Genomic DNA, 17,790 nt, shown 5'->3' on the forward strand with positions numbered 1-17,790 from the left:
GCCTCCCAGCAGACCTATCCCCCTGTAATCACCTTTGCTCGTTCTCTTCCCGATTCACTGTTTATTCTGGCTCTGAGGGCTCACGCTGATGTGGTGGAGCAGTCTTGTCTGCGAGCTGAATTTTCCAAACTCTCCGAGATTGTTTTGACATGCTTGACTAGCAGTCGACGTGTCAGCCAAGGGTCTCCCACCACCCAAGCAGCATCTTGCTCGTCAAACAACACATGCCCTGGGGCAAGCGGTTAGCCATGCAAACACCCCCGCCACGCACACGCCTATTGCACGGCTCCAGTGTTTAATCACGAGCCTTGGGTTTCGCCATTCCGGCTCTCCTCTGCGTGTCTCCAGCAGACAACGCTAGGTTCCCCACCTAAAGCCAGTTTTAAAGGCTCTTGATGACACCCATGGAAATCAGTACTACGTCGGGCTCTGGACTGGCAACTGTGCTCAAGTACAGTAGGTTGCTTGGAAAGCAGTCAAGAATTTGGTTCTTCTTGATCTCTCAGGCACCTGGTAATGCTATTTCCTTATCCCCATCCACCTGACGAGTTAACCGGGTGACAGGCGTCCCATGCCTTGAGATCTGAAGCAGTCAGAGAGAAGGGCTTGTCTCATGATGTGAGCTCCCCAAGCTCCCTTGCCAGCTAGTAGGAACGGGGATTTCTTGGTCCGAAGCCTGGCTGTGTTAGGGCTTCGGATTTCTGGAGGCCTGTGAGGACAGGGCGGACTTGCTTTGTGTAGCTGGGTGCCATCCTTCGTACCCTCCCTCCCCGCTGTCCTTGAGCAGCGGGTAAAAGCACTGTCCTCCTGCCTCGCAGTGAATTGCAGTGCTTGGTTTGGAGGAGGAGCAGGGCCTTAATCTCTGCCAGTTGAGTTGCGCTTGCAAAGACGATTAGACATATGCCAGCTAATTCATAGTAAACAGGATGGAGGGAGAATTTGCCACTTATAAATGGCAGACGAGCAAGCCCATCATTCCTGTCACTCTCGGGTAATACATGCTGACATAAGCCCAGTTTAGCTGCGAGTTTATCGTTGCTAATCCTGTCGGTCCATGCCTCTGTTCTCCATCCTCCTGGCATCTTTCTTCCCCTTTCCCTGCTTTGCCTTTCTCTCCCTCGCTCCTGGTACTAGCATCTCTGGCCTTGCGTGGCAGACAAATTCCCCAGCATCCCCCCGCTTTCTCCCAATACATTAGTGTTAGTTTGTCTTCCAAGGAATGTTTTTCCTTCTCCTGAAAGCGTCCCTGTGCAGATTAAAGCCACAGGGAAATCTTGTCATCCCAGGGTTTTGGATAGACAACTTCCCGACCCCGTTGTAGCTCTCGTCACCTCTATTTGCCTGCCTGCCCCCCTTGGTGCTACTGCTCCATGCGATGAAGCATTGCCCGCGTCCCTTCCCGGCGTGCTCGGTGCCCGGTCACCGATGTGTCGGTGATGTTCCTGCCAGGACCCCAGATGCAGGCGTGGGGAGCTCAGACAGCAGCCCACGAGTGGGGGGACCCCGCCGGTGCCGAGCTGCTGGCCCAGGTTGTGGTCGGCTGCGCTCAGCGCTGGAACCTGCCCAGCCTGGAGTTTATTCGATACTTTTACCTAAACAGACACTCCCGTGGGCTTCTTGCTAACAGCACCACGGGGAGCTTTAGCCTGGGACTGCCCTGTTGTTTGGAGAGCCACGTAGCCAACCTAAATACCGTGCTCTTCTGTCGGGGGGGGTGTTGGAGCCTTCGGGGAGCTGGAGGGGAAGACGCACATCCATGCCCAAAGCTTGACCTGGCTTCCAAGAGCTGTCGGGGATATAAAGCTGAATGGCAGGACCAGGGACCAGTGCTCAGCTCTGGTGGCTTTTATCTCTGCCCCACCAAAGGACCCCGGGTGCCCTCCTGGGTGCTGCGAGTCCTGCTGGGATGTAAAGCCTGCTCCTGGTAACGCCTCTGCGGGTGCTACAGGGTGGCAACCGGAGCCAGGCCAGCTACGCTTTCCCTGGAAATCCTGTTGGCTTTCCTTCACCGTGATGATACGAGTGTCCCAGCTGTCCTCGCCTGACTGATTCGCCCACGCAGAATATGTGGCTTTTTCTTGTGGTACTCTCGGATGCCTAGGAAACCTTGCCCTGCTACGCTCCCTCGTTGGACTCAGCGCTCCCCTGCATCCCGAGCGCGAGGCGCGTGTCCTGCCAGACCCTCGTCACTCGGTTCAGATCAGCTGGGGAAAGGAGGTCAGCGGCAGGAATCCTACGAACCAAAAACCGGGTCAGGGCCACGTATCCGTGGGACCGCATCTCCCCTGGGGCAGGGTGACGGGAGGTGCTTGCAGGTGGTTTGGGGCAAGAGAAAGGGTCCAAGGCTCCTTGCTAGCGAGCTGAGCGAGGGGAGGGCATCCTTGCCCAGCCAAAAAAAAAAAAAAAAAAATATCCCTCTTTGGCTACAGGGGCTGTGGGTGCAAAGCCGTGAAGCAGCTTTGGGACGAATTTCTCCAGCCCAGGGGTTCCCTCTTGTGGCAACCTGCTCCTGGCTCGGCTGCCGGGCTCGCAGCCGGGCGCGGAGCCGGTCCCTAAGCCCCACCGAGCAGGCTGGGGGGGACCTCGGCGTGGGCTGAGCACCCCCCAAACCCCTTTTCCAACCCCCCCCCAGGGCGCTGGGGAGGGTCGGCAGCGGCTGCACCCCGGTGCTCGTACGTGCCGCCCCCTAAAGAGCGGCACCCTTGGGTGTTGGGGGGGGGGGGGCAAGGGGGTCCAGGGTGCCTTCAGCACTCACGGAGCGGGCATGGGTGTGCGGTGAGCTACCAGGCTGCAGAGCCACAGGGATGCTTTGGCTCGGCTCAGCACTGCTCAGAGCTCTGCAGCCCCCCCCGCCTCACCCCAGCTCCCCTCCCGCCTCGCAGCGGGTGATGGACCCGTTTCGGATGCCCGTCAGCGGGTACCTCTGCGCCCCATCCCTTACGGGTGGGCTCCGCCTCGACACCCCGCGTCCTCCGTCGCCCGCGTTCAGCGCAGGGATGCTGCGGCACGCACCTGCCCTGGCAGCACGGCTGAGCGACGGAGAGCTGGTTTATGGCAGGTAACCCCGGCATTCCCAGCTGTGAGGGGGGGCTGCGTGGCAGCCAGGGCCCGAGAGAAGGGGCTCCTGCCTCCTCCATACCCACCTCTGGGCGGACAAACTGGGGGGGACAGACTGGGCTTCCCTCTTCCGTAGGAAACCAGACGCTTTTTGCAGCTTTTGCAGCTGCCTGATGATGTTTGCAGCGGCTGAAGCAGCCCGGCATAAAAAAAAGGAGGCCTCCGCGGGCTCCCCTGTGCCAGGCTGGAGGTCTGCGTAGCCCCCTGCGAGCCCCATCCCGGGGGGGACGAGAGGCTGGAGCTGAGGGGAGCTGGTTCCCCATGAGCCGTGATGAGTCAGCACCTCGCTGCAATGCTGAGCAGGGCTCAGCACCGAGCGGAGGCGAGCAGCACCCGGGTGGCATCGATGTTTATTAATGACTGTATTGGGGATGCTGTTTAGTCACCGCTCCCACGGAGCTTGAGAAGCAGCCTCCCCTCCTGCCACGGGGTGGGAGGCTCCTCTGCTGTCCTCAGGAGACATCCCAGGCACCCGCACCACTTCGCACGCTTATAACCAGGTCCCACGAGAGGCCTCGGCGATGCCACCGCCGCTTCCGAACCCCCCGCGCCAGATGCTGCCACGCTGCCTGGCACGTCGCTCGCCGCCTCCCCTCGCAGCAGAGCAACAGGGGGAATCTCTGCTCGAGAGATGGGGGAAACTGAGGCACGGCACGTGGGGAGGGGTGACAGCAGGACACGGCCCGGCCATGCTGATCTCCTAATGGCTCCTGTGCTGGCAGCCCGCATCTGGCACGTTGAAGGGGGGGATTTATTAATGCGAGAGTGCTGCAGATTTAACTGGGAAGAACGTGAGCAAAGCCGTTAGAGGATGGGAATGGGCGGGGGGGGTGGCCTTTAAAGTGCTGGGCAGTGGAGCGGGGTGCTCTGGGTGGGCAATGGGGCCATTGGCGGGTTGGCAGAGCCCTCCCCGGTGAGGAACCCATTTAAGGGCCGAATGCCGTTATTAAACTCTCCGACAGGCGTTTTCCCGCTCCGCCATCTGCAGTGCCATGAAACTTGCATGAGATTTGAAATGAAAAGTCTATTTCTTTGAATGAAGTTTTAATAAGACCAAATTGGAAAAAGAAAATAGTAACTCTTCTCCCCTCCCCTCCTGATTCCTATCAGATTTAGTCTTCTGGCGGCAAAAATCCTTGCAAACTGGCCGTGCCCCCCCTCCAGCAGGCCAGTGCTGAGCGGGGGCCTGGGCTGGGCGCTGGGTACGTCCCGGGGGGGGTCTCTGCAGGGCGGGGGGGGGGCAATAAAAGCTGTGCTGTCCGCAGCATTGCAGCAGTCGCCGTGTTGCGACGGAGGGGGCTGTCCTCATCCTGGGGGTGACGGGGGCTTCACAGCCCAAAGCAGGGGTGCAGCAAATTGGGGGGGTGGAGGGGGGGGCCAGCTTGGACCACCGGGTCCCTTAGGATGCTGGGAAGCAGCCAGGTGCAAAAGCCTTAATTGAGGCCCCCCCTTTGATGATTTGAATGAGCTTAAACTGAGTCTCTGCTGGCTGGAGATGGGGGGGGAGTCTGGAGATGGGGTGCTGGTGCTCTGGAGCTTCGGGCTTGGCGGTGGGGCGGAGGATGCTGCCGATGGGGGGATGCCACCCCTGCCCTGGCTGCAGGGCGCTCCGGGGGGGTCCCGGGGGGGACCGGGGCGGGGGGGGGGGGCGGCGCCACCAGGGGGAGCCCACGGCCGCGGCGTGCGGCATCACCATCATCATCACCATCATCATCAACATCATCATCATCATCATCACCATCATCATCATTCCCCGCCCAGCACCGTCCCCAGCCGCCCCCCCCCGCCCCGGGCTGGGACACGCTGCGGGGCGCAGGGCAGCGCAGCGGGTTATTCCTGCCCGGAGCTGCCGGGATCCCGCAGGGATGCTCGGCCGTGGGCTCAGGTTGAGCCCTCCGTGTCCTCAGCACGGTGTGAGGGTCGTGCCCTGCCCCACATCCCCCCCCTCACCCCCTCCCACGAGTGGCCAGGACCCCAGATTAAGCCAGAAACATGGCTAACGTGGTCCCCGGCGGGGGGGGGACGTGATGGGGAGCCCAGATACGCAGAAAGGGCCGAGGGGAGCTGCGTGGTCCGGTTTGTTCTCCGATAACCCCAAAGCCCGGCTGGCATCTCGTAATTGCCCGGGTCACGGCTGCGCCCCATGTGCCGGCAGCGTGGCGTCATTTTGCTTTTGAGCAAACGTCTCGACGTCCTCGCTCTGGGGGGGCTGCGAGCTGGAGCCAAGCCCCGCGGGAGCCGGCCCTCCGCCACCTCCGCGAAAACCAGGTCCCAGGATTTGCAGGTGGGTCCTCCGGAGGAGGGTAGGCAACGTCTGACAGCAAGGAGAAACTGAGGCACAGCCCGGCACGTGCGCTGGGCACGCGTCGGGAAGAAGAGCGGGTCGCACCCCAGCGTGGCTCGCTCACGGGTGCCACGAAGGAGCAGGACCTTGAGGCAACTGCGCCCAGGTTCTGCTGTTAACCCGTGAGTTTTGTCTCAGTCTAGTATCAGCCCTGCAGGACGAACGCCTGTGGTGTTTGCGGCAGCCTCTGGCCACAAAAGCAGCGTCCCCCGCAGGTCCTCTTGGCCGTATCTGCCAGGAGCCAGCTCGTCCCTCCGGCGTGCACGCCCTGACACGCCGCTGCCCGGCTGCTGCCTTTTCGGCGCATTAATAAACCATCTCTCGCCGGCCTTCCTCGCCGCTGCTGACTTCTGTTTCGACGCCAGAGGGGTAGAGCTGCCCCAGCTGGGAAGGGAGCGGAGAGGTACCCCCAGCATCACCTCTTCCACCAGCTGAGAAAGCCGAGGGAGAGGCAAGAAGCTACCTGGAGCTCAGGGAGTCTGTTAGCAGGAGCGGCAACCCTGCTGGCTGGCATCGTCGTCCCTAACCGGCGGGTGGCTCGGGACCGACGCGGTCCCAAGGAACAGGCTGGGGGTGCGATGCCGAGGGCTGAAAAGCTGCGAGAGATCGGGAGGTGTCCCCAAAACCCCTGGGGCGAGGGCTTGGCGGAGCAGCCCCGGGGGCAGAGCGGGGCGAACGGCCGGCCGGTGGTGCGTGCGCCCGCGTCCGAGCGCTGTGGGCACTTTTCCCTGCCTGCCGGGGGCGGCCCCGGCGGGTTCCCCTTTTCCATGTGGTTGTGGATGCCTGTCGATGCGTTTTAAACCCTTGGATGGGCAATAACTAGAAGCAGGCCCGCTGCCTTTTGTTTTGATTGATTCCATTTGTTCTGCATAAGCAGCTCCTTCCCCTTGCCAAGGCTCGGCTCCCGGGAAAATAAGATGCTGGGAGCCAGAGGGCCCCAGCTGGGCCGTGCTGGGAGGGTGCCTGGTGCTCCCAGCATTGCCGGGGGGCTGAGGTGGCCCAAGGCTGAACAACGATACGGGGGAAACTGAGGCACCCGACAGTGCCAGGTCTGCCTCTGTAGCGGGTGGGTGCCCTTGGACAAGAAGGGAAACTGAGGCTGGGAAGGGTGATGTGCCGTGCCCCGGGGATACGCGGCGAGGCAGGGGTGGCTCTCAGCTGCAGAAGCTGCCTTCTTCTGGTGCTGGGGGGGGGCGAAGCCACCAATGGGCTGGGCCAGCGAAGGGTGATCCAGTGACCTTGGCCGCCCCGCAGGTGACTGGCGCTGCTCTGCCGGGAAAAACAACCTTATAAATGAGCTTGGGATGAAGATGAACACAGAAGCCGGGACTCCTGGCTTCCCTCACTGGCTGTGTCGCAAACAGCAGCTTCGGGCAAGTCTGCTGTCTCCCTGCCTCAGTTTCCCCAGGCGGGAAAGGCTGTTTACCCATGGGGAGCTGGGGAACCGGCAGGTTTGGCAGCAGGAGGAGCTCCGCGGATGAAAGGCACCGCTCAAAACCAGGGCGGCCGGTCCGTGGGCTCCCCACGGGGCAGACCCAGCAGCCAGAGCCCGAGCGCCGGGTGATGGGTGGGGGCTGGACGGACCCCGGAGGCATCATCCTGACAGTGCCCCAAATGCAGCCCCACTTTCGGGGGCTTTGCCTCTTGGCCTGGGAGCCTCCGACAGCTCCATCCCCAGCAGAAGGAGGAGGAATGGATGGATGTACCCGGGGAGGGCTAAAATTATCCCCCCCCGCCCCGGTGCTGCCGTGCCCCCCGGGTGAGTCAGAGCAACCGGGGGCGCGTGTGCCCGCACCCCAGCTGCGGTGCCGCGTCAGGGGGAGCGGGTGTAGGCCCGAAGGACGCAGCTGCCTCCCCGCCACGTCCGCTCGTTTCTCCTCTCCTCCTTCTGATCTGCCTCATTATCTCCTGAGTCATCGCTCCCACCTCCGCCGCAGCCACAGCCGCCCGCAGCCGGCACCGCACAAGGGCTGCTACCCAACCCGGCCGGGGGCTGGGGGGCTGCCGAAAAGGCGAGGGAAGCCGGTGGGCTCTTGCGTGTGACCTCTTGGTCTCCAAAAGTGGCCCGGTGGTTCGGGGTAGGGGGGGGTAGTACCACGACTGGGCAGCGCTGCAGAGCATCTTCCCGACACGTGCCGCTGGACGCCCGGACGGACGAGACAGGATTGCGGCTGATCCTCGGGCACGGGAAGCTGCGGTGCTTGTCTTGCAGCGATGCTCTTGGGCTGGGAATCAGGCTTCTGTGTGCCAGGCAAGGCTGCAAGCTGCTTTCCAAGCCCCGCATGGGGCACGAGCCGGGAACAGAGCTGGTCTGCCTGCTGCGAATGAGCTGCTCCCCGAGTAGGTCAGGATCCGGCTGCTGGCGTCGCTAAACACACGCTGGCGTGGTGCGGATCCTGGGTTTGGCATGTGCAGGCTGCAGCGGGTCCTGGGCACGGCTGTCCCCCCTGGGAGAACCTGGGGGATGCTGCAGAGGCTTCCCCTCTGAAGGTGCTGGGATAAACCAGGGCCAGGGCTGGCTCCCATTTTGTTGCCGAGACGGGAGAAGCTGCTCCAAGCTGAGCGGAAACCCAAGGACGTGCCTCTCTCTTCCCCGTGCCCCTTGGCAGCCTCTTCTTCCCAGCATTAATCCCTCTCGCCGCTAACAATTTGTGCCTTATTAATTCTAATTTGTGCTTGCCTGGTTTTCTCTCCCAGCCATTGCTCCTTGCGCTGCCTTTCCCCGGCAGACTGAGGTGCCTGCAGCGGGCAGCGCTGCTCCCAGCGGTATCGCAGCCCCCAGATCTCCGCTCGGCTGCGTGGGTGCAGCAGTTTAAGTCTCTTGTCAGAAGGTGTTTTCTCCCGGCTCTTGAAATGTCGCCGCGGCTCTTCGCCGGCTCAGCGTAACCGACGGCAGGACGAGCTGCGGCGGCTCAGAGCCGGGGTCCGTCTCGTGGACCGATTCGGAAGCTCGCTGGCCCTGGGTTAACTTGTCCATCACCTGTTTATTTCTCCATCTCTGGGCCTGGGCTCTTCCCCCATCCCTCTCTGCTTTGTGCTTTACCTCCCCGGCTAATCACTAGATCGGGAGTCCTGGAGACCGGAGAGCAGCAGCCAGGTGAGCGGTCATCTCCCATCTGCTTTCGCTCCCTTTTCTCCTTTTCCTCCTGCCTTTTTGGCTGGTGGGGCAGGGAGACCCTCCAGCCCCCTCCTCTTCCTCGGGGCTGCGGAGGGGCAGACGACACCGTGTCCGTGGGACGATCAGGACCCGCCTTCCACACAGGGAGGTATTTTCACACGGTACATGGATTATGGCCCCAGCAGCCGGGGCCGTCGGTGTAGGGATGCTGTAGTCACGGTGCGCGGTTGAGCCAGCGGCTGCGTGGAGCCCGTCCTGCCACGAGCATCCCTTGGGTGCAGCCCTCCCTGGTGGATATTCCCTAATCCCAGCACCGACGCGGTACTGGGGGGACCCAGCGGGACACCGCTGGGCGTGCAAAGACAAGTGGCCGGCGAAGGAGATGGCAAGCGGGAGGATGCTGTGAACAGAGCGCCGGGAGCCGCGTGGGTGACGGTGAATCGGCGTGAAGGTAGCGAGTGGCTGAGTGACAGTTCCAAGGGCGCCTGAGGGCCAGCCGTACGCTGCTGGAGGGCCTGGGAGCCAAAGGCTTGGAGGATGCTTATGTCTGCAGGCTCAGAGGAGAAAGGCTGCTCTCGGGAGGAAGGTCTCAGATGGAGTCGCCAAGGCCGACTGCTCGCAACGCCCCGTGCCGGTGAGGACTCTGGGTGACGTTGAAAAAGCTCTCGGCAAAGCACCCGTGTCCCTTAAAGCCCCCGATGCCCCGGTTTCCCCTGCAAGGGGATATTGCGGCCCCTGAAAGGTGCAGCCCCCCCGGCAGCGAGAGGCAGGGGGCTGCGCAGGGCCGTGGGGGTCCCGCAGCGGCATCCCGTCGTGCTGGCAACCGCTGGGAAGGCGTTAGCATCCCTCCGGGGAGCGCGGGTGCCTCCGAACAGGCTTCCCCTTGTGCGGCGAGGACGGCCGGCAGCTCTGACCCTCCGCCGGGGAGCGGGGAACAAGGGCGGCTGTGTGTGCCCATCGCGCTCGCTGGCCCATCGCCCCGACACGCATTCCTGCAGCGGGCAGGGCTTTCCGGGCTGCCGGCGCTGGGATGCAAGGGGGGATGTGCTGGCTGCTGTAGGGGGCTTGTTGTGGGTTGGGTTTGGTTTTTTGGTTTTTGTGGGTTTTTTTTTCTCCTTTTTTCCTTTTATCAGCAGCCTTTGGGTGTCTTTTTGAGCAATCGATCTGGGTCCTGACATTTGCCAAGCAGATCGGAGGGCCTGGGGCTCATTAGCACCCAGCCGAACGTCGCCGGAGAGATGCTCTTGGTAGCTCTGTGCCTCTGCCTGCTTGTTATTCTGGGCGAGTCGGGGGCTGCGGCAGCGGGAGAATCCCCTCAGCGGGGACCCCCACCGCACCGCTGGGGGCAATGCAGGGGTGGTCGGGGTCCCCCTCCTGCCACAGCGGCGTGGCCGGAGCAGGCCACGATGCTGTGTTGGCGCTGGGGTAGCCGGTAATCGGCAGGCAGCACTGTGCTGCATGGCTCAAGGACTTTTGAGGGTCTCAGCCTCCCTGCTTCGCCTTCCGCTTGACTTTATTCCCTTTCCCATCAGCACGCTCGAGTCCTCAGCAGCGACCCGCAGCTGCCGCCGCACCAGCACCGGGAGCGGCGTTCGGTCCGTGCGGCCGGGGCACTGCCAGCCCTTCACACCAGCTGATGCCGCTCCGCTCCCCGTCTCCCGGCTGGGGAAACCGAGGCAGGAGACCTCGCCTGGTCCCAGTCCAGCCACCGCAGGGAATTGGTCTGTGATTCCCAAGCTGGGAGTCGTGTCCATCTCACGGATGTTTCTTCTGTGGGTTTGTCCGGCTTTTGCTTTCGGCTTCCCCAACGCCCTGTGGCCATGAGCTGCACCCAAGCTTCTTGTCCCGGCCGCTCCGGGTTGCACTCCCGCTTCTCTGCTGCAAGCCCTGGCCTCAACCCCCCCCCCAGGGTTTGCCCCCCAAGCCTCTCGCCTTCACCCCTTCCCACCGCCGACCTCCCCGCGTGGCTCGGTCCCCTCCGCGGGGCCGGAGAGCGGGGACGGCGAGGAACCTCCCCGTGCCTGGCTGGCTGTGGCGCAGCATATGTGCTGGGATCTGCTCCCTGCCTGCTGTTTATCCGCTTCCTTCGAGTTAACTTATGTTTCCATCGCTGCCCATCTGTCTCCTTCTCTTCCTCTCTTCCCTCCCCTCCTTGCGCGCTGGCAGGCGCCGGCGGAGCGCGGGGTCCCCATCCCGGCAGGTCCAGCTGACCCCGGGGGGGTGGAAGGCATTTCGCCTCCCTCCACCGCTCCTGCACGGCTGGATGCTTGCCGGGGCACTTTTTGGGGGGGGATCCTGGTTTGAATGCACCCGAGGCTGAGAAGCGTTGAGCTCTGGCAGTTCCTTCCCTCCACCATTAACTCCGGTAGCAAATATTGGCTGGAGGGTTCCCCCCTCTCAAATTAACCCTGAAGCCGCTGGGGCTGCGTTGATGTTGGCAGCCCCCTCGCAGCCTTCCATTCCCTCCCTTCCTCCCTTTTCCTCGGCTCCCTCCGCTCCCCAGGCTCGGCGACGCTCCTGTCCCTTCCGCACAATATTTGCTCTTCAGACATCTGTGCCTTCCCAGCTCGCAGGAGGGAAGCCTGGCCCCGCTCCCCATTGACGCAGTGTTCCCACCCGGAGCCCCGTTATTAGGGATACCCGGGCTTCTTCTTCGGGAAACACAAAGGCATCGAGTGCCGGAGCCAACGTGCACCTGCTTTTCTTGCTGCTTCAGAAAGCCCTTGTGGCTGCTGCCTCCCACTTCTCCAGCTTTTATTTATAGCCTGTCTTGCTTGCGCTGGTTTTTTTTTTTTTTTCTTTCTTTTTCTTTCCCCGGCGCAGCTGAGCTGCTGAACTCGTAACACCGCGAAGAGGCTTCTCCTGCAGCTCGGCTGTGCACGGCTGTGGCAAAGGGAGTGGAAGAGAATTCGGATCTCCCCAGGAGCGGCCAAGAGCCTCGTCACCACGCTCTTTGTTAGCGCTGATCGCCCGCTGGCAGGCGGCTGGGGGGGGTGTTGTGCATCAGGTCGCTGCTCGCAGCCGTGACCCACATTCGGGACCTCATTAGGTGCTGTCGGCATGAGGGGCATCGGTCCTGTCTGTGACGATGGCATCTCAGGGACCCTGTGAAGGACAGACCAGGCCCCGAGGAGGGACATCCCTCCAGCTGTAACGTCAGTTTGGTGGCACCAGTCCCTTGCAGGCTGGGAACCTGGCTGAGGCCTGGCAAACTCGTGCCGCTGATGGTCCTTCAGGGTGGTGCTCAGTGCCGGCCCTCTTCACCGGCGGTCCCGAGACCCGTCCCCTCACTGGGGCACCCCAGGACGTCCCCGTGCCCAGGGCCACCGTCTGATGTGCAAAGGAGCGTGTAGACCTCAGCTGGGGGACATCAGCATCATCCACCTCAGCTGGCCGCGGTGTCAGGGCCGTGGGAAGCTCCAGGGCTGGCCGGACCCCCAGTGCACCAGCCAGTGCTGTCCCACGTGGGACACTGCCGGCTTTCCATGTCCCACAGGGAAGCCACCAAGGGCTGCAGGGAGGCACCGAAAACTGTGCTCCCTCGTGCAAAAACCTGGTGCTCACCACAGCCGCCCTCTCCTCTCCTCCCGGGAGGAGGTTGCAAGGGGACATGGCCGGGGGAAGGGAGCGAGAGGGGGCCGTGGACTGAAATAACAGCCAAAAATTAAAAAAAATAAAATAAAATAAAATCACAAGGCGAGAGGCTTGCCATCTGCCGCGTGGGTGCCAGAGCAGGAGCTGCCCGCCAGCCCCACGCTGCTGCTGCAGCCTGGGTACTGCCGGCACCAAGTGACTCAGCACCAGGGAGGGAGGGATGCTCTGGGATCCCTCGGCGCTCGGCCCCGCACAGCACCCCGAGACATGCCCTGGGAGGGACAGCCGGAGGAGAAACCCCCCGCCCTGGGGACAACCGCAGACTGGAGCTGCCAGCAACCCATCGCGGCTGGGGTCAAACCCTTCACACCTCCAGCGTTTCCTCGGGAAAGAGGAAAAATCCAGGTGGAAGCGGAGACTTTTTTTTTTTCCCCCACAGGAGCCACGTTTCCATGGCACCCAGTGGGGAGCTGCTTGTCCACGGACCTGATGCTTCGTGGGGTCCAGGAGTGCGGCGAGGGGATCCCGAGGTGCCCCTCCATGATGGGCACGCTGACCTGGGGCTCCCACGGTGAGAGAGAACCCGGTCAGAGGATGCTGCCCAGATGTCACCCAGATGTCCCCAAAATGGTCACTCACGGCTCGCCACGACACCGCGGGCGGAGGTGGCGCCGCGTGGCGTGAAACCGTCGCGCGTCACCCCCGAGGCGTCACCTCCGCGATGCCGCCCTGGGGACCCATCCTGCCGGGTCCCATGCGGGGCAGGGGGGCTGAGGCAGCCGCGGTGCTGTGCCGGGAGTGCCACGTCCCCGGCTAACACCGTGCCGGCGAGGGAGACAAAAGCACGATTACTCACTGCCGGGGAGGAGCGGCTCAACGCATTACTCAGCCCCGCCAGCAAATGGGTCTATTCTTTGCACATCAAACTGGGGGGGACCAGGGAGGAGGAGGAGGGTAGGGGGACGGGGGACAGGGTGTTCTTTTTTCCCACTGAGCGATGACAGCCCACCTCCCCTCTCCGGCCCCCTCCTCCTCCCACCCCTCCACCGGGGCTCGTTGGAGATGATTAATCCAAGAAGGAGACGCAGGAGGGCCAGGTTGCAATGGGAGGTTCACGTCGCCGTGGGTCATGGCCCCCCGCTCCGCAGCACTGTCCCCTGGGGGGGTGGCAGACAGTGTTGGGGGGGGGATGACAGCAAGCACCAGGACCTGGTTTTCACCCCTACGTGCTCCCAGGGCTGCCCGTGTGCGCTTTCCCAGCAAGCCCGAGCCAGCAAGGAAGGATTTTGGCAATGCCGATGGTCTGCAGGGCCACGGCCGGACACCACTGCCCACGGGCACCCCACTCTGGGGACGGGTGTGCAGCCTCCTGCACTCCTATCCCCTGCCCCAGGTTATCCCCGGGTGGCTCCCCAAATGATGTCCCCAAGCCCCCGTCCCTGCAACGTGCCCGAGGCCGCGTGGTGGTGCTTGGAGCGCAACTGGGGCTGTGGGTTTTGCCGGAGTCTGGTGAATACAGGCACGCCTCTGTGCCGGTGAGAGATTTGCCGGCGGGTGAGGTGCACGCATCTCCCCCCGAGGTTTACTCTTGGCTTAGAGGTCTTTTAAAGAGCTCTTGGCCAGGCTGATGCTGGGACGGATGGAGACGCTAATGGAAGGGTGCTGGAGAGGGCAGGCAGGGGCGAGGGATGAGCCACCGGCAGGTTTGCAGCTTCTTAATGCAGGAAAATAATCAATGTGGGTTCAAGTGGGGAAGGGGATTTTAAGTGGGCGAGCACATCGCCACCCTGGGTTGGGAGCACAGGTCCTCCCAGGGATGAGGGGGACGAAGGGGGACAGCATTCCCGAGGGGACGCCCCCCAGCAGGAACAGGAGGAGGGGCGGGGAAGGATGCAGGAGGACAACAGCCCTGATGGGGAGCACCTGGAGCCTCCCAAACCTCGTGGGGGCTGCAGCTGCGGAGCACGAAGCTTTAAATAGGGGAGCGGGGCCCTTCTTAACCCCTTGGCTGTTCTGCCCTGGCTCAGTGTCCCCGCAGCTCTCCTGACCAGCCGGGCTGCATGATGGTGGTGGTGGGGGTGCACTGGTTGTGTTTGCGGGGTGCTGGTTCCAAGAGGGTGTCCCCTGCCCTGGGAAGCAGGCCTTGGCGCGTGCTTTGGGGTAGGGAGAATTGGCAGAGCGGGTCCTTCCCTCAGCAGCACCCGGCTTTCCGCGGTGTCTGAGATGGTGTGAAGTGGTTCGGGTGGGGAATCTGATTTTGAGCTCCAGGGGATGTGGCTCTGGGGGCTCTGGGCATGGAGTGGATGCTCAGGTCTGTTAGGAGAGACCCGTTTGTTCGTGGCATTGGTTACGGGCAGGAAAACGTGCCCGTGTTGCTCAGTATGCAGGAAAACTGTGTTTTACTCGGTTACCAGATGCAAAGGGTAATTTTGGGCTGGACAAGACCTCTTCTGGCTGGCTTGGCACCGCAGCTCCTGCTAGCACCTCTCCGCAGGGTGGGTGCAGTGCCCTTGCAGCCGTGCCTCTTCACGTGGCTTCGCAGGCACTAATGAACGTCCCTGTGCTGTGCTCCCGCTCCTGGGGAGGAAAACCTCATTATCCGGAGAGATGCGGTGGTGTGTTCCCAGATGCCCCACGGCTGAGCCAGGCAGTAGGTCTGGATGCCTGGCTGCTGTGCCCTGGATTACAGCGGTGGCTGAGGAGCTGCTTTTACCAAGAAGCGCTGAATTTGGGTGAGTTGAGGCCCAGCACCCTGCCGCAGCACCGATGGGGGGCCCTTACTCACCACCCTTGGCGCGTCCCTAATATTGCTCCTGTTAATGCACCTGCAAGCCCCCACAAAGCAATTAAAACCGCAGCCACCCAGAAAAATTCAGCGTAGCGTGCTGTGCAATGCTGGTCTCTTGCTGATGAGCTTGTCCCTGCCTGGCCTGGGTGGGGGGACACCCCGTCCGTTTTGGAGCCCATCCGAGGGGAGGGCTGGGTACCACTGCAGCCGGTTGCCCCAGCAACTGTCACTCTCGCGCAGCATCCATCACACCAAACATTTTGGAGCCATTATCATGCCTTCAGTACAGCGAGGCTGCGGTGATGGAGCGCTGCTGGGGGATAAGCGTCACCCACGTCACCTTGCTATTTATCTCGCAGCAGTCATAAATATCCGCTGGCATCTGCGTGTCCCACTGCTCTAATCCCCTCGCAGTGCTGCTCGTGTGAAGAGTTACCTGAGCAGAGACCCGTGTCCGTAGGAGATTCGGCAGAAAACCAATCAGGATTTTTCGAAGCGAAGGGCCCTTAATTGCCTCTATCCTTGCAAATTAATAAAGCGTCGATGCTATTGTTTAACTCTGAGCGTGCGTGCATGGCTTCAGGTGCAGCCTAGGAGTATTTGGGGGGGGCTGAGGGATGGGAATGGTTGTGAGGGTGATGGGGCAGAGGGGGCTATGCCACCCTAAAGCGAAATGTGGGTTGTGGAGCAAAGAGCTGGGGCTGTCCCCGGAGCTGATCTGTGTGCATGGGGTGTCTGCAGGGTGCAAGGAGGCTTCCCTGAGGGGTTTCTGGTGGGTCACAGCTGTGCCCCGCAGCAGGCTGCAGCCCCCCTGCTCGGCTGCTCAGCTTGCAGCAAGCTTTGGAGGGCTTGAATTATTTTTCTTCCTCGAGCTCTGCCAAACGGGCCTCGGCTCCTTGCTCCCGCCTGGCAGCCTCGAGGTGTGATTGCCATCACCCGGGAAGGATCCCTGGACCACTGCACCGCATCCCAGCTTGTTCCGAGGGTGGCTGTGCCGAGAGCACGGCCCTACGTGCTTACGAAGCGAGGCGCAGGCACATGTTAATAGCTAATAACAGCTACTGAATATCAAAGTGTCTCCCGAGTCCCTGTCCCAGCCCCGCGGGGTTTCCCGGCAGGGTGTGATGCCGGCTGAGGTCCCTGTCTCCCTGGCCCTGCCCAGAGGACGGGCAGCACAGGGAGGTGGTTTTCCCAGACCCAGCCGCGGTCAGAGGCAGGATGGGGCACTGGTTGCCCTGGTTTGGTCTGTCCTGCCCTGCCAGCCCCTTGGGGGCATCCCCTCCTGTCTGGGTCCCCCCTTCTCACTTTGTCATCCTCCATCTGAACGTGCAGTCCCCAAGGATGGCTCGTGGGCACCCGGCTGCTCTGCTCGCTCCTTGCCCTATTAAGGCAGAAAGGGGTCTGAAGACTGTCCTGACTTTTTCCTTTCTTCAGGATATTTTTTTTTTTTACTGCCTTTATTCCGCTTTCCCTGTCCCCTAGCATCTAACCCAGCTCGTGCTGGGGGATTCCTGCTCCTTTTCTGAGCCTGCACTGCTCTTGATCTGGCGCTTTGCGTCGTTTAAGGACTTAAAATTAAGTGCAAAAATATACTGTGAAAATAGGCTTGACTTTTTTTCAGTGCTGCCTAAAAATAAACAGGCTCTGAGGGTCGGAGCCGCAACTGGGGGGAGCAGCAGGTGTCTGGGGCTGGGCTGATTTATCGCAGGGGGGCTCAGTTCTCCTTAATTAAGTTGTAAGGCCTTCTCTTGTGTTTTTACAAAAAAATACACGGTTTTGGCTCACAGCATCCCTCCCGAAGGGAAGCCCAGCATGGTGCGCTGTGGAAGACACCCGCTCAGCTTCGAGGTTTGTCCTTATCCAAGGTTTTGCAGGGGATGCCTGGGAAAAGCGTGAATCAGCCATTCTCTGAGCACAAAGCAGAGCGGGCTCCCTGTGTGTCCCCCCCGGGGGTTGGCTGGGATGGCTCCTTGCTTGCTGCAGGCAGCTTTCCTGCGGGGGGGGGTCTGCGTGTAATTTCTTTGGACCCCCTCAAGGAATCAGTCAGGAGTCTCCAGGTCTTCCAGTTGGGATGCCTGTGCGGGTAATTTGGGAGCAGCGAATTGCTCTGCCTTCCCCTGATCCTGAAGGATGCTCGGTTCTGGGGGGTTTTCCCAGCTGACCAAGGATATAAGGGTCATTTCTCTGCCGTGGCTTGCTCTCCGGTGGGACTGGCCGTGGGAATCAGAAAGGCACTGGTGGGTCCCCACGGGTGTTCCCCTGTGGCCCAGCCTGCCTTGGCTTTATGTTGCAGGGCTGCTCCGGCTGTGCCTGGTGCCGCATCCCCCCAGCCCATCTCTGGCTTTGCAGCACCAACAGGGAGACGTTTGTATATTCAAACGCCTTTGCATCCCTGCCAGGGTTCAAGGAGCTGGGGCTGTACGTTTGTTTCCATCAAAAAAAAATTAAAAAAAATAATAAAAAAAAATAATCTGCTGTGATTCTTTCCTCCCTTTTTTGCTGATGAGGAGTCAGGCCCAGGCGGCGAGAGGGGAATGCAAATGCTGGTGGAGGAAGGAGCACATGGGGATGGGGAGCCGAGCGAGGGTTTCTGTCCTCCAAACCACGGCGCGGGCAGTGCCCGGCCGCCCTGGCGAGGCCACGGCACGTGGAGCTTGGTGCAGTCCGTGGAGCAAGAGCAAGCAGGGCTGGGGGAACGGAGCGATGCCCCTGCAGAGGCTGCGCTGTCTGCAGAAAGCCTCGTGCAAGGCCACCGTGTCCTTGTCAGCCGGGGGGTGACGCAGGTACGCGTGGCTGCTGCTTTCCGGCTGTTTTCCCTGTGGCTCAGAG

The sequence above is a fragment of the Buteo buteo genome, chromosome 9 (assembly GCF_964188355.1).
Source record: "Buteo buteo chromosome 9, bButBut1.hap1.1, whole genome shotgun sequence".
Lineage (NCBI taxonomy): Eukaryota > Metazoa > Chordata > Aves > Accipitriformes > Accipitridae > Buteo > Buteo buteo.